The sequence below is a fragment of the Sparus aurata genome, chromosome 13 (genome assembly GCF_900880675.1).
Source record: "Sparus aurata chromosome 13, fSpaAur1.1, whole genome shotgun sequence".
Lineage (NCBI taxonomy): Eukaryota > Metazoa > Chordata > Actinopteri > Spariformes > Sparidae > Sparus > Sparus aurata.
In genome coordinates, this window is record NC_044199.1 from 33616973 (window position 1) to 33628139 (window position 11167).

At 36.0% G+C, this 11167-nt stretch overlaps 2 pseudogenes; both read left to right on the top strand.

Moving 5' to 3' along the window:
- Positions 1-3700: 3700 nt before the first annotated feature.
- Positions 3701-4594, top strand: LOC115593864 (odorant receptor 131-2-like; annotated as a pseudogene).
- Positions 4595-7982: 3388 nt separating this feature from the next.
- LOC115593866 (odorant receptor 131-2-like) lies at positions 7983-8859 on the top strand (annotated as a pseudogene).
- The last annotated feature ends 2308 nt before the right edge of the window (positions 8860-11167 follow it).

Genomic DNA, 11167 nt, shown 5'->3' on the forward strand with positions numbered 1-11167 from the left:
AGCCTCAGCTGGAAAGGCTCTTCAAACACTTCTGCTTCACCTGATTCAGCTAAGTCTGAGTCTTACCTTCACCTTGAGCTCCATAATTTTAACATCTGTTGCAAGAAGAGTAGGGAGATTAACCCTCATACGGATTTACAATGTATGCTTTGTGTGCCTGAATATCTTTCCGAAGTGTCTGAGTGCTCTCATCTATGGGCTCAGGGATCAAACCATCAGGCCTGCCCTCAGGCAAAATCTGTGCTGTCAATGGAGATGCTCAATTTTCTGAAACAAGAGCCATTAATAATTTCGAAATGACAATAATAATAAGAATAATAGTTATAGTTATCACACAAACAATAATCTGTGGTTATTTACGATTTAAAAAAGAGATGATTGTATGGAAAGGTTTTGTGTTATTGGCCTTCAATACATGTGTCTTAATTATACAATACATATTTTTTTTCTTGCAAAATGTAACAGTGGTTTATTATTTCTGTTTGTTTGTGAATGTCCTCAGACAGTTATGATCATGACAATCACACAGAAACAAAATAGTATGAATGAAAAACCCAAATGTTTAATTTTTGTAAGAAGTACGTCCAAGTAACTTAAAATATTCTCTGACTTCAAAACAAGAAAGATGTTGACGAATTTAGCAAACTGGCAAAATGACTCTTTCATGAGCTGAATGTAAAAAACGTTTCAATAAAAATAAAGTGCATCTACTCTTTCATTCTTTCTTGGCTCAATGTTTTTTTGTTTTTTTTGTTTTTTTGCTGTATTCTGAGGGATATTAAGTACAAGTACCAAATAAAATACTTTTTATTTTTGTCAAGAAATCAATAGTTTGGTTTTTCAAAAAGGAAATTATTCCAGAACTAAACTTAAAAAGACTCACTATAATTTGATCACATGAAAGTCTTCATCTTATTGTTCAATTTATGTAAAAAGTGTAAAAATAAGTTACTTCATGGTGTGCTGAGTTGTTAGATAGTACAGATCTTACTATTTTTAATCAATAAACACCAGCATGTTTTTCAAGAGTTTGTTTTCTTCAATTTGACATTTTTGGACAGAACAAAATCATTCAACTTGTGTCAAAGTGTCAAGATTAGTCTGAGATACAATAGGCGAGCAAGAGATCATGATTAGAATCTGTTGATCTGTGAAGGAGATTGTGTCTTTAATTGGTGATAACAGTTATTTTCTGTTACAGCCATTTGTTGACACAAGAAATAGGTAAGACTTTGTTTATGCTAGATCTGTCATGTATCTTTAGTCTCATGTATGTCCTCAAAAGAGGCCTGCAAGTCTTACAGCTTCATTTACTCAGTGTTGATTGACTTTGTGGTGATATTAAATGTACTTAAATATCAAAACTACCACTAAAAGTAAATTATACATATGTTTAAATGCATGTAGTGTTGTATATTATAGGTTGACTAATTATTATCTTGGCCAATAATCAGGTGCTATTGTCAGCATTTTTCTGGTTATCTGAAGCAGCAATTTTTTGTTTTGTTCGTTTGTTATTTTTACCTCAATATAGATAAAATATGTTTATTAAAGCTTGATGTTTATTTGCCTCCAAAATGTAGAGGAATGGAAGTATAAAGTAGCAAAAAAGGGAAATACTAAAGTAAAGTACAAGTTCTTCAAAATAAGTTCAGTAATCCAGTCAATGTATTTCGTTCACTCCATCACAATATTGACTACATCTAATTATTTGAATTTATCTGGCAGTGTCACGACCCGCAGGTCGTGACTCTGACCTCCGGCTCAGTATGTGTGTGAATGTAGTTTTTATTTTACTTTGTTCCTTTTGGTGTGCTTGGTGTGTTTTGTTTTTGTGTCTGTCTCTCTGTCTGTTGTATTGAAGTTGGTGAGTTTAGATATAAGAACGTTGTGGTTAACTGTATCAAAAGGCTTCGCGCAAGTCTAGGAATACAGCTCCAACAACTCCACCTTTGTCATTATCTGATCTAATTTGCTCTGTTAGGTGTAAGATGGCTGTTTCTGTAGAGTAGTTTTTTCTAAAGCCAAACTGGGCAGGGTGAAGGCCAGGGTTGCAGCTGTTAATGTGGTCAGTTAGTTGTTGATGACCACTTTCTCAGCAACCTTAGAGACTACTGGGAGTATGCTTATGGGTGTGTAATTACTGACTACATGGCAGTCTACAGATTTGAAGACAGGAATCACAATTGCGTGTTTCCAGTCGTTAATTGCGTGTTTCCAGTCATCAGAGTAGTCCAATTTAAGTAATATTATCAATAGGCCTATTTATACATATGTGTGGGGGGTGCACGAGGGGGAGGTTTACCTTAACTTAGGCAACATCATTATCAGCATATCATATTGAGTCTAAGTTCACTAAAGCTAATGCTAACATTGGCATAACATTATGTCAGTGAGTTGTGTCCCAATGTAAGGCGTTATCTCTGCTCACATAAACATTTCATTGATTAACTACTCTTTCAAAGTTATAGATGAGTTCTTGTACGTACTGAACATTTTTTTGTTGTTGTTTTTTTTACCATTTTTTTCTCTTTAAAGTCAATACATTGCACATATTATTTGATAGTGGTCTATACATCATATGCAAACATGAAAATGGGAGAATAAAGCATAATTTCCTAGCCAAGTAATATCATATTACTCTTGGGTCCATCTTGGATTTTCACTCTTAAAATGGCCTTAATGGAAGTGAAGCTAAGGTGTTTCTGGTAAGGCTTGCTGTCTTTTCATGCTCCACTACATTCACTGGTGCTGTCCTCACAGGATGAAAGGTGTTTCTGGCTCCTTAAAGGACAGCAAACCTCACTAAGAAAAAATGTATCTGAGTCAATGGCAGCGGTCGGCCGCTTGCTCTCTCTTGCTCAACCACACAATGTTCACATGCAAACATTAATCACTGCCCCAGTCCTTACAGAATCTATGCTACTGTATATGTTGTTAATCAGAAAAGAGATCATGATATACCACAGATATGTTTAATGAACCGTTTTTATAACTTATAATGCAAATATAAATTGTTGTTTGCTAAATTTGTGGCCAAGTTTTTGAAATGTACAAAGTTATATGTAACTATTTACATTTAAATGCAGGTAATGCCTCAGGCTCAGGGCTCCCTCAGCTCCTTCCTGCCTGCTCCACATTCAGCAGTCTCCTCATTGTTTTGACTCATTAAACAAAAAAAATACTACACTACACACTCAACACACTACACCAAACACTACATAACACACTTACTATACACTCCAAACACACTATATGTCACAAATCTCTCAACTCTCAAAACTCGCTGTCTCTGTCGCTGTCTCTGTCACTGTATCTATCTCTGTGACTGCTGCTGTCAATCTTCGCTGCCGTCCCTCCCTCTTCCCCCTGTTAGAGGACAAAGCATATATACCTTGTGTTGCAGGAAACACCAGCAACACACCACTTCTGCTGTCTGTGCAAACTAACATGTCCTCTATCTTTCTGACTTGACTGCTCGATTTGATAAATAATTTGTCGTTCTGAACTCAACAGGTGTTTGTGGTGATAACTTTGGCCTTTTTTGACATGATGAACTTTACTTTGTTTGTGTTGCAGTTTACTGGTACAACAAGCCAATAGTCTTTTTTTCTTCACATATCATTCTGTAATGTTGTCTGTGTTGCAGCCAAAGGCTAATATCACCACTTATTTGCAGTATCTACCATCACATGAGATAATGTTGTTCAGGACGTTATCTGTTGGATCAAGCTGTTCTTTCTTCTACATAAACAGTGTTTTGCTGTTCACCCTGAGGTCAAAGCAGGTGTTTTGTGAGACATCCCGTTACATCCTGCTGTTCAACCTGCTCTTTGCAGATACTGCTACACTGGTATCGAACCTCATGCTCTACACTCTGGCTTCTTTACAGATAAATATGTCATATTATGTATGTGGTCCCCTCATTCTGCTCTCAGTATTAACTGTCAGCATCTCCCCTCTCACCTTGGCTGTGATGTCATTTGAGAGATTTGTGGCTGTGTGCTATCCTCTGAGGCATGCTGCCATCTTTACCATGAGAAGCCTGAGCATCATCATTGCTCTGGTGTGGGCCTTCAGTTTTATTCACATCCTCATTCGAGGTTTTATGCTGTTATATGTGTTCACAACAATCTCCCTTGATCTGCATATGAATGACTTTTGCAGTATGGAGGCAATGTTTTTCGCACCAATCTTTAATGATTTTGAAGATGCATATGTCAGCATTCTCTTTCTGTCAGTTGGTGTAGTAATCTTTGCCTCCTACATTGGTGTAGCTCTGGTAGCCAGGTCTGCCTCAACAGACAAAGCCTCAGCTGGAAAGGCTCTTCAAACACTTCTGCTTCACCTGATTCAGCTAAGTCTGAGTCTTACCTTCACCTTGAGCTCCATAATTTTAACATCCATTGCAAGAAGAGTAGGGAGATTAACCCTCATACGGATTTACAATGTATGCTTTGTGTGCCTGAATATCTTTCCGAAGTGTCTGAGTGCTCTCATCTATGGGCTCAGGGATCAAACCATCAGGCCTGCCCTCAGGCAAAATCTGTGCTGTCAATGGAGATGCTCAATTTTCTGAAACAAGTGCCATTAACAATTTCAAAATGACAATAATAATAAGAATAATAGTTATAGTAATCACACAAACAATAATCTGTGGTTATTTACGATTTAAAAAAGAGATGATTGTATGGAAAGGTTTTGTGTTATTGGCCTTCAATACATGTGTCTTAATTATACAATACATATTTTTTTTCTTGCAAAATGTAACAGTGGTTTATTATTTATGTTTGTCTGTGAATGTCCTCAGACAGTTATGATCATGACAATCACACAGAAACAAAATAGTATAAATGAAAAAACCCAAATGTTAAATTTTGTAAGAAGTACGTCCAAGTAACTTAAAATATTCTCTGACTTCAAAACAAGAAAGATGTTGACGAATTTAGCAAACTGGCAAAATGACTCTTTCATGAGCTGAATGTAAAAAACGTTTCAATAAAAATAAAGTGCATCTACTCTTTCATTCTTTCTTGGCTCAATGTTTTTTTGTTTTTTTGCTGTATTCTGAGGGATATTATGTACAAGTACCAAATAAATACTTTTTATTTTTGTCAAGAAATCAATAGTTTGGTTTTCAAAAAGGAAATTATTCCAGAACTAAACTTAAAAAGACTCACTATAATTTGATCACATGAAAGTCTTCATCTTATTGTTCAATTTACGTAAAAAGTGTAAAAATAAGTAACTTCATGGTGTGCTGAGTTGTGAGATAGTACAGATCTTACTATTTTTAATCAATAAACACCAGCATGTTTTTCAAGAGTTTGTTTTCTTCAATTTGACATTTTTGGACAGAACAAAATCATTCAACTTGTGTCAAAGTGTCAAGATTAGTCTGAGATACAATAGGCGAGCAAGAGATCATGATTAGAATCTGTTGATCTGTGAAGGAGATTGTGTCTTTAATTGGTGATAACAGTTATTTTCTGTTACAGCCATTTGTTGACACAAGAAATAGGTAAGACTTTGTTTATGCTAGATCTGTCATGTATCTTTAGTCTCATGTATGTCCTCAAAAGAGGCCTGCAAGTCTTACAGCTTCATTTACTCAGTGTTGATTGACTATGTGGTGATATTAAATGTACTTAAATATCAAAACTACCACAAAAAGTAAATTATACATATGTTTAAATGCATGTAGTGTTGTATATTATAGGTTGACTAATTATTATCTTGGCCAATAATCAGGTGCTATTGTCAGCATTTTTCTGGTTATCTGAAGCAGCAATTTTTTGTTTTGTTCGTTTGTTATTTTTACCTCAATATAGATAAAATATGTTTATTAAAGCTTGATGTTTATTTGCCTCCAAAATGTAGAGGAATGGAAGTATAAAGTAGCAAAAAAGGGAAATACTAAAGTAAAGTACAAGTTCTTCAAAATAAGTTCAGTAATCCAGTCAATGTATTTCGTTCACTCCATCACAATATTGACTACATCTAATTATTTGAATTTGTCTGGCGGGTCGTGACTCTGACCTCCGGCTCAGTATGTGTGTGAATGTAGTTTTTATTTTACTTTGCTCCTTTTGGTGTGCTTGGTGTGTTTTGTTTTTGTGTCTGTCTCTCTGTCTGTTGTATTGAAGTTGGTGAGTTTAGATATAAGAACGTTGTGGTTAACTGTATCAAAAGGCTTCGCGCAAGTCTGGGAATACAGCTCCAACAACTCCACCTTTGTCAAGATCTGATCTAATTTGCTCTGTTAGGTGTAAGATGGCTGTTTCTGTAGAGTAGTTTTTTCTAAAGCCAAACTGGGCAGGGTGAAGGCCAGGGTTGCAGCTGTTAATGTGGTCAGTTAGTTGTTGATCACCACTTTCTCAGCAACCTTAGAGACTACTGGGAGTATGCTTATGGGTGTGTAATTACTGACTACATGGCAGTCTACAGATTTGAAGACAGGAATCACAATTGCGTGTTTCCAGTCGTTAATTGCGTGTTTCCAGTCATCAGAGTAGTCCAATTTAAGTAATATTATCAATAGGCCTATTTATACATTTGTGTGGGGGGTGCACGAGGGGGAGGTTTACCTTAACTTAGGCAACATCATAATCAGCATATCATATTGAGTCTAAGTTCACTAATGCTAATGCTAACATTGGCATAACATTATGTCAGTGAGTTGTGTCCCAATGTAAGGCGTTATCTCTGCTCACATAAACATTTCATCGATTAACTACTCTTTCAAAGTTATAGATGAGTTCTTGTACGTACTGAACATTTTTTTGTTGTTGTTTTTTTTTAAAATGTTTTCTCTTTAAAGTCAATACATTGCACATATTATTTGATAGTGGTCTATACATCATATGCAAACATGAAAATGGGAGAATAAAGCATAATTTCCTAGCCAAGTAATATCATATTACTCTTGGGTCCATCTTGGATTTTCACTCTTAAAATGGCCTTAATGGAAGTGAAGCTAAGGTGTTTCTGGTAAGGCTTGCTGTCTTTTCAGGCTCCACTACATTCACTGGTGCTGTCCTCACAGGATGAAAGGTGTTTCTGGCTCCTTAAAGGACAGCAAACCTCACTAAGAAAAAATGTGTCTGAGTCAATGGCAGCGGTCGGCCGCTTGCTCTCTCTTGCTCAACCACACAATGTTCACATGCAAACATTAATCACTGCCCCAGTCCTTACAGAATCTATGCTACTGTATATGTTGTTAATCAGAAAAGAGATCATGATGTACCACAGATATGTTTAATGAACCGTTTTTATTACTTATAATGCAAATATAAATTGTTGTTTGCTAAATTTGTGGCCAAGTTTTTGAAATGTACAAAGTTATATGTAACTATTTACATTTAAATGCAGGTAATGCCTCAGGCTCAGGGCTCCCTCAGCTCCTTCCTGCCTGCTCCACATTCAGCAGTCTCCTCATTGTTTTGACTCATTAAACAAAAAAAATACTACACTACACACTCAACACACTACACCAAACACTACATAACACACTTACTATACACTCCAAACACACTATATGTCACAAATCTCTCAACTCTCAAAACTCGCTGTCTCTGTCGCTGTCTCTGTCACTGTATCTATCTCTGTGACTGCTGCTGTCAATCTTCGCTGCCGTCCCTCCCTCTTCCCCCTGTTAGAGGACAAAGCATATATACCTTGTGTTGCAGGAAACACCAGCAACACACCACTTCTGCTGTCTGTGCAAACTAACATGTCCTCTATCTTTCTGACTTGACTGCTCGATTTGATAAATAATTTGTCGTTCTGAACTCAACAGGTGTTTGTGGTGATAACTGTGAGCTTTTTGGACAAGATGAACTTTACTTTGTTTGTGTTGCAGTTTACTGGTACAACAAGCCAATAGTCTTTTTTTCTTCACATATCATTCTGTAATGTTGTCTGTGTTGCAGCCAAAGGCTAATATCACCACTTATTTGCAGTATCTACCATCACATGAGATAATGTTGTTCAGGACGTTATCTGTGGGATCAAGCTGTTCTTTCTTCTACATTAACAGTGTTTTGCTTTTCACCCTGAGGTCAAAGCAGGTGTTTTGTGAGACATCCCGTTACATCCTGCTGTTCAACCTGCTCTTTGCAGATACTGCTACACTGGTATCGAACCTTCTGCTCTACATTCTGGCTTCTTTACGGATAAATATGTCATATTATGTATGTGGTCCCCTCATTCTGCTCTCAGTATTAACTATCACCATCTCCCCTCTCACCTTGGCTGTGATGTCATTTGAGAGATTTGTGGCTGTGTGCTATCCTCTGAGGCATGCTGCCATCTTTACCATGAGAAGCCTGAGCATCATCATTGCTCTGGTGTGGGCCTTCAGTTTTATTCACATCCTCATTTGAGTTTTTATGCTGTTATGTGTTCACAACAACCTCCCTTGATCTGCATATGAATGACTTTTGCAGTATGGAGGCAATGTTTTTCGCACCAATCTTTAATGATTTTGAAGATGCATATGTCAGCATTCTCTTTCTGTCAGTTGGTGTAGTAATCTTTGCCTCCTACATTGGTGTAGCTCTGGTAGCCAGGACTGCCTCAACAGACAAAGCCTCAGCTAGAAAGGCTCTTCAAACACTTCTGCTTCACCTGATTCAGCTAAGTCTGAGTCTTACCTTCACCTTGAGCTCCATAATTTTAACATCCATTGCAAGAAGAGTAGGGAGATTAACCCTCATACGGATTTACAATGTATGCTTTGTGTGCCTGAATATCTTTCCGAAGTGTCTGAGTGCTCTCATCTATGGGCTCAGGGATCAAACCATCAGGCCTGCCCTCAGGCAAAATCTGTGCTGTCAATGGAGATGCTCAATTTTCTGAAACAAGTGCCATTAACAATTTCAAAATGACAATAATAATAAGAATAATAGTTATAGTAATCACACAAACAATAATCTGTGGTTATTTAAAAAAGAGATGATTGTATGGAAAGGTTTTGTGTTATTGGCCTTCAATACATGTGTCTTAATTATACAATACATATTTTTTTCTTGCAAAATGTAACAGTGGTTTATTATTTCTGTTTGTCTGTGAATGTCCTCAGACAGTTATGATCATGACAATCACACAGAAACAAAATAGTATAAATGAAAAACCCAAATGTTAAATTTTGTAAGAAGTACGTCCAAGTAACTTAAAATATTCTCTGACTTCAAAACAAGAAAGATGTTAACGAATTTAGCAAACTGGCAAAATGACTCTTTCATGAGCTGAATGTAAAAAACGTTTCAATAAAAATAAAGTGCATCTACTCTTTCATTCTTTCTTGGCTCAATGTTTTTTTGTTTTTTTGCTGTATTCTGAGGGATATTATGTACAAGTACCAAATAAATACTTTTTATTTTTGTCAAGAAATCAATAGTTTGGTTTTCAAAAAGGAAATTATTCCAGAACTAAACTTAAAAAGACTCACTATAATTTGATCACATGAAAGTCTTCATCTTATTGTTCAATTTACGTAAAAAGTGTAAAAATAAGTAACTTCATGGTGTGCTGAGTTGTGAGATAGTACAGATCTTACTATTTTTAATCAATAAACACCAGCATGTTTTTCAAGAGTTTGTTTTCTTCAATTTGACATTTTTGGACAGAACAAAATCATTCAACTTGTGTCAAAGTGTCAAGATTAGTCTGAGATACAATAGGCGAGCAAGAGATCATGATTAGAATCTGTTGATCTGTGAAGGAGATTGTGTCTTTAATTGGTGATAACAGTTATTTTCTGTTACAGCCATTTGTTGACACAAGAAATAGGTAAGACTTTGTTTATGCTAGATCTGTCATGTATCTTTAGTCTCATGTATGTCCTCAAAAGAGGCCTGCAAGTCTTACAGCTTCATTTACTCAGTGTTGATTGACTATGTGGTGATATTAAATGTACTTAAATATCAAAACTACCACTAAAAGTAAATTATACATATGTTTAAATGCATGTAGTGTTGTATATTATAGGTTGACTAATTATTATCTTGGCCAATAATCAGGTGCTATTGTCAGCATTTTTCTGGTTATCTGAAGCAGCAATTTTTTGTTTTGTTCGTTTGTTATTTTTACCTCAATATAGATAAAATATGTTTATTAAAGCTTGATGTTTATTTGCCTCCAAAATGTAGAGGAATGGAAGTATAAAGTAGCAAAAAAGGGAAATACTAAAGTAAAGTACAAGTTCTTCAAAATAAGTTCAGTAATCCAGTAAATGTATTTCGTTCACTCCATCACAATATCGACTACATCTAATTATTTGAATTTGTCTGGCAGTGTCACGACCCGCAGGTAGAGGTATATCATTTTGTGTTGCTCAGGTGCCACTTTTGAGATATGGACAGAATTTTAGTTTAAAGGTCCCATGTTTTAGAAAAGTACATTTTTCTGTGTCATTAACAACTCGTCAAATACCCCCCCTTTGGAATGGTCGATGGAGTCCGTCACAACCCCAAAGCTTCAGTAATTGATGAGTGTGGAATACATCTCAAAAATCAACTTTTCTTACAAAAAAGACCTTTAAAACAATAAAAAAAATAAAAAAAACTGGCTTTATCAACATGATGTGGAGGATACACTGTGCCAATGTTATGGCATTATAAAATATGTTTGATTGTTTTTTGATTTGTTAGTCTGCAGTTTAGTGTAATGACTTTATTACTGCTGATGGTGAAACAAAATGTATGATAAAGATGACCGCGACCTTGTAAGCAGTGGGAGAAAATGAGTTGAGTGTGAAAGAGACAGTGGTAAGGAGTTACATTACTAAATTCTGATGTGAACAAGATGCTGATGTAATGACATCATGTGGGGTTGACCTGAGGACAAAGCATATATACCTTGTGTTGCAGGAAACACCAGCAACACACCACTTCTGCTGTCTCTGCAAACTAACATGTCCTCTAACTTGCTAACTTGACTGCTCAATTTGATAAATAATTTGTCGTTCTGAACTCAACAGGTGTTTGTGGTGATCATTTTGAGCTTCTTTGACATGATTAACTTTACTTTGTATATGTTGCAGTTTACTGGTACAACAAGCCAAAAGAGTCTTTTTTTCTTCACATATCGTTCTGTAATGTTGTCTGTGTTGCAGCCAAAGGCTAATATCACCACTTATTTGCAGTATCTACCATCACATGAGATA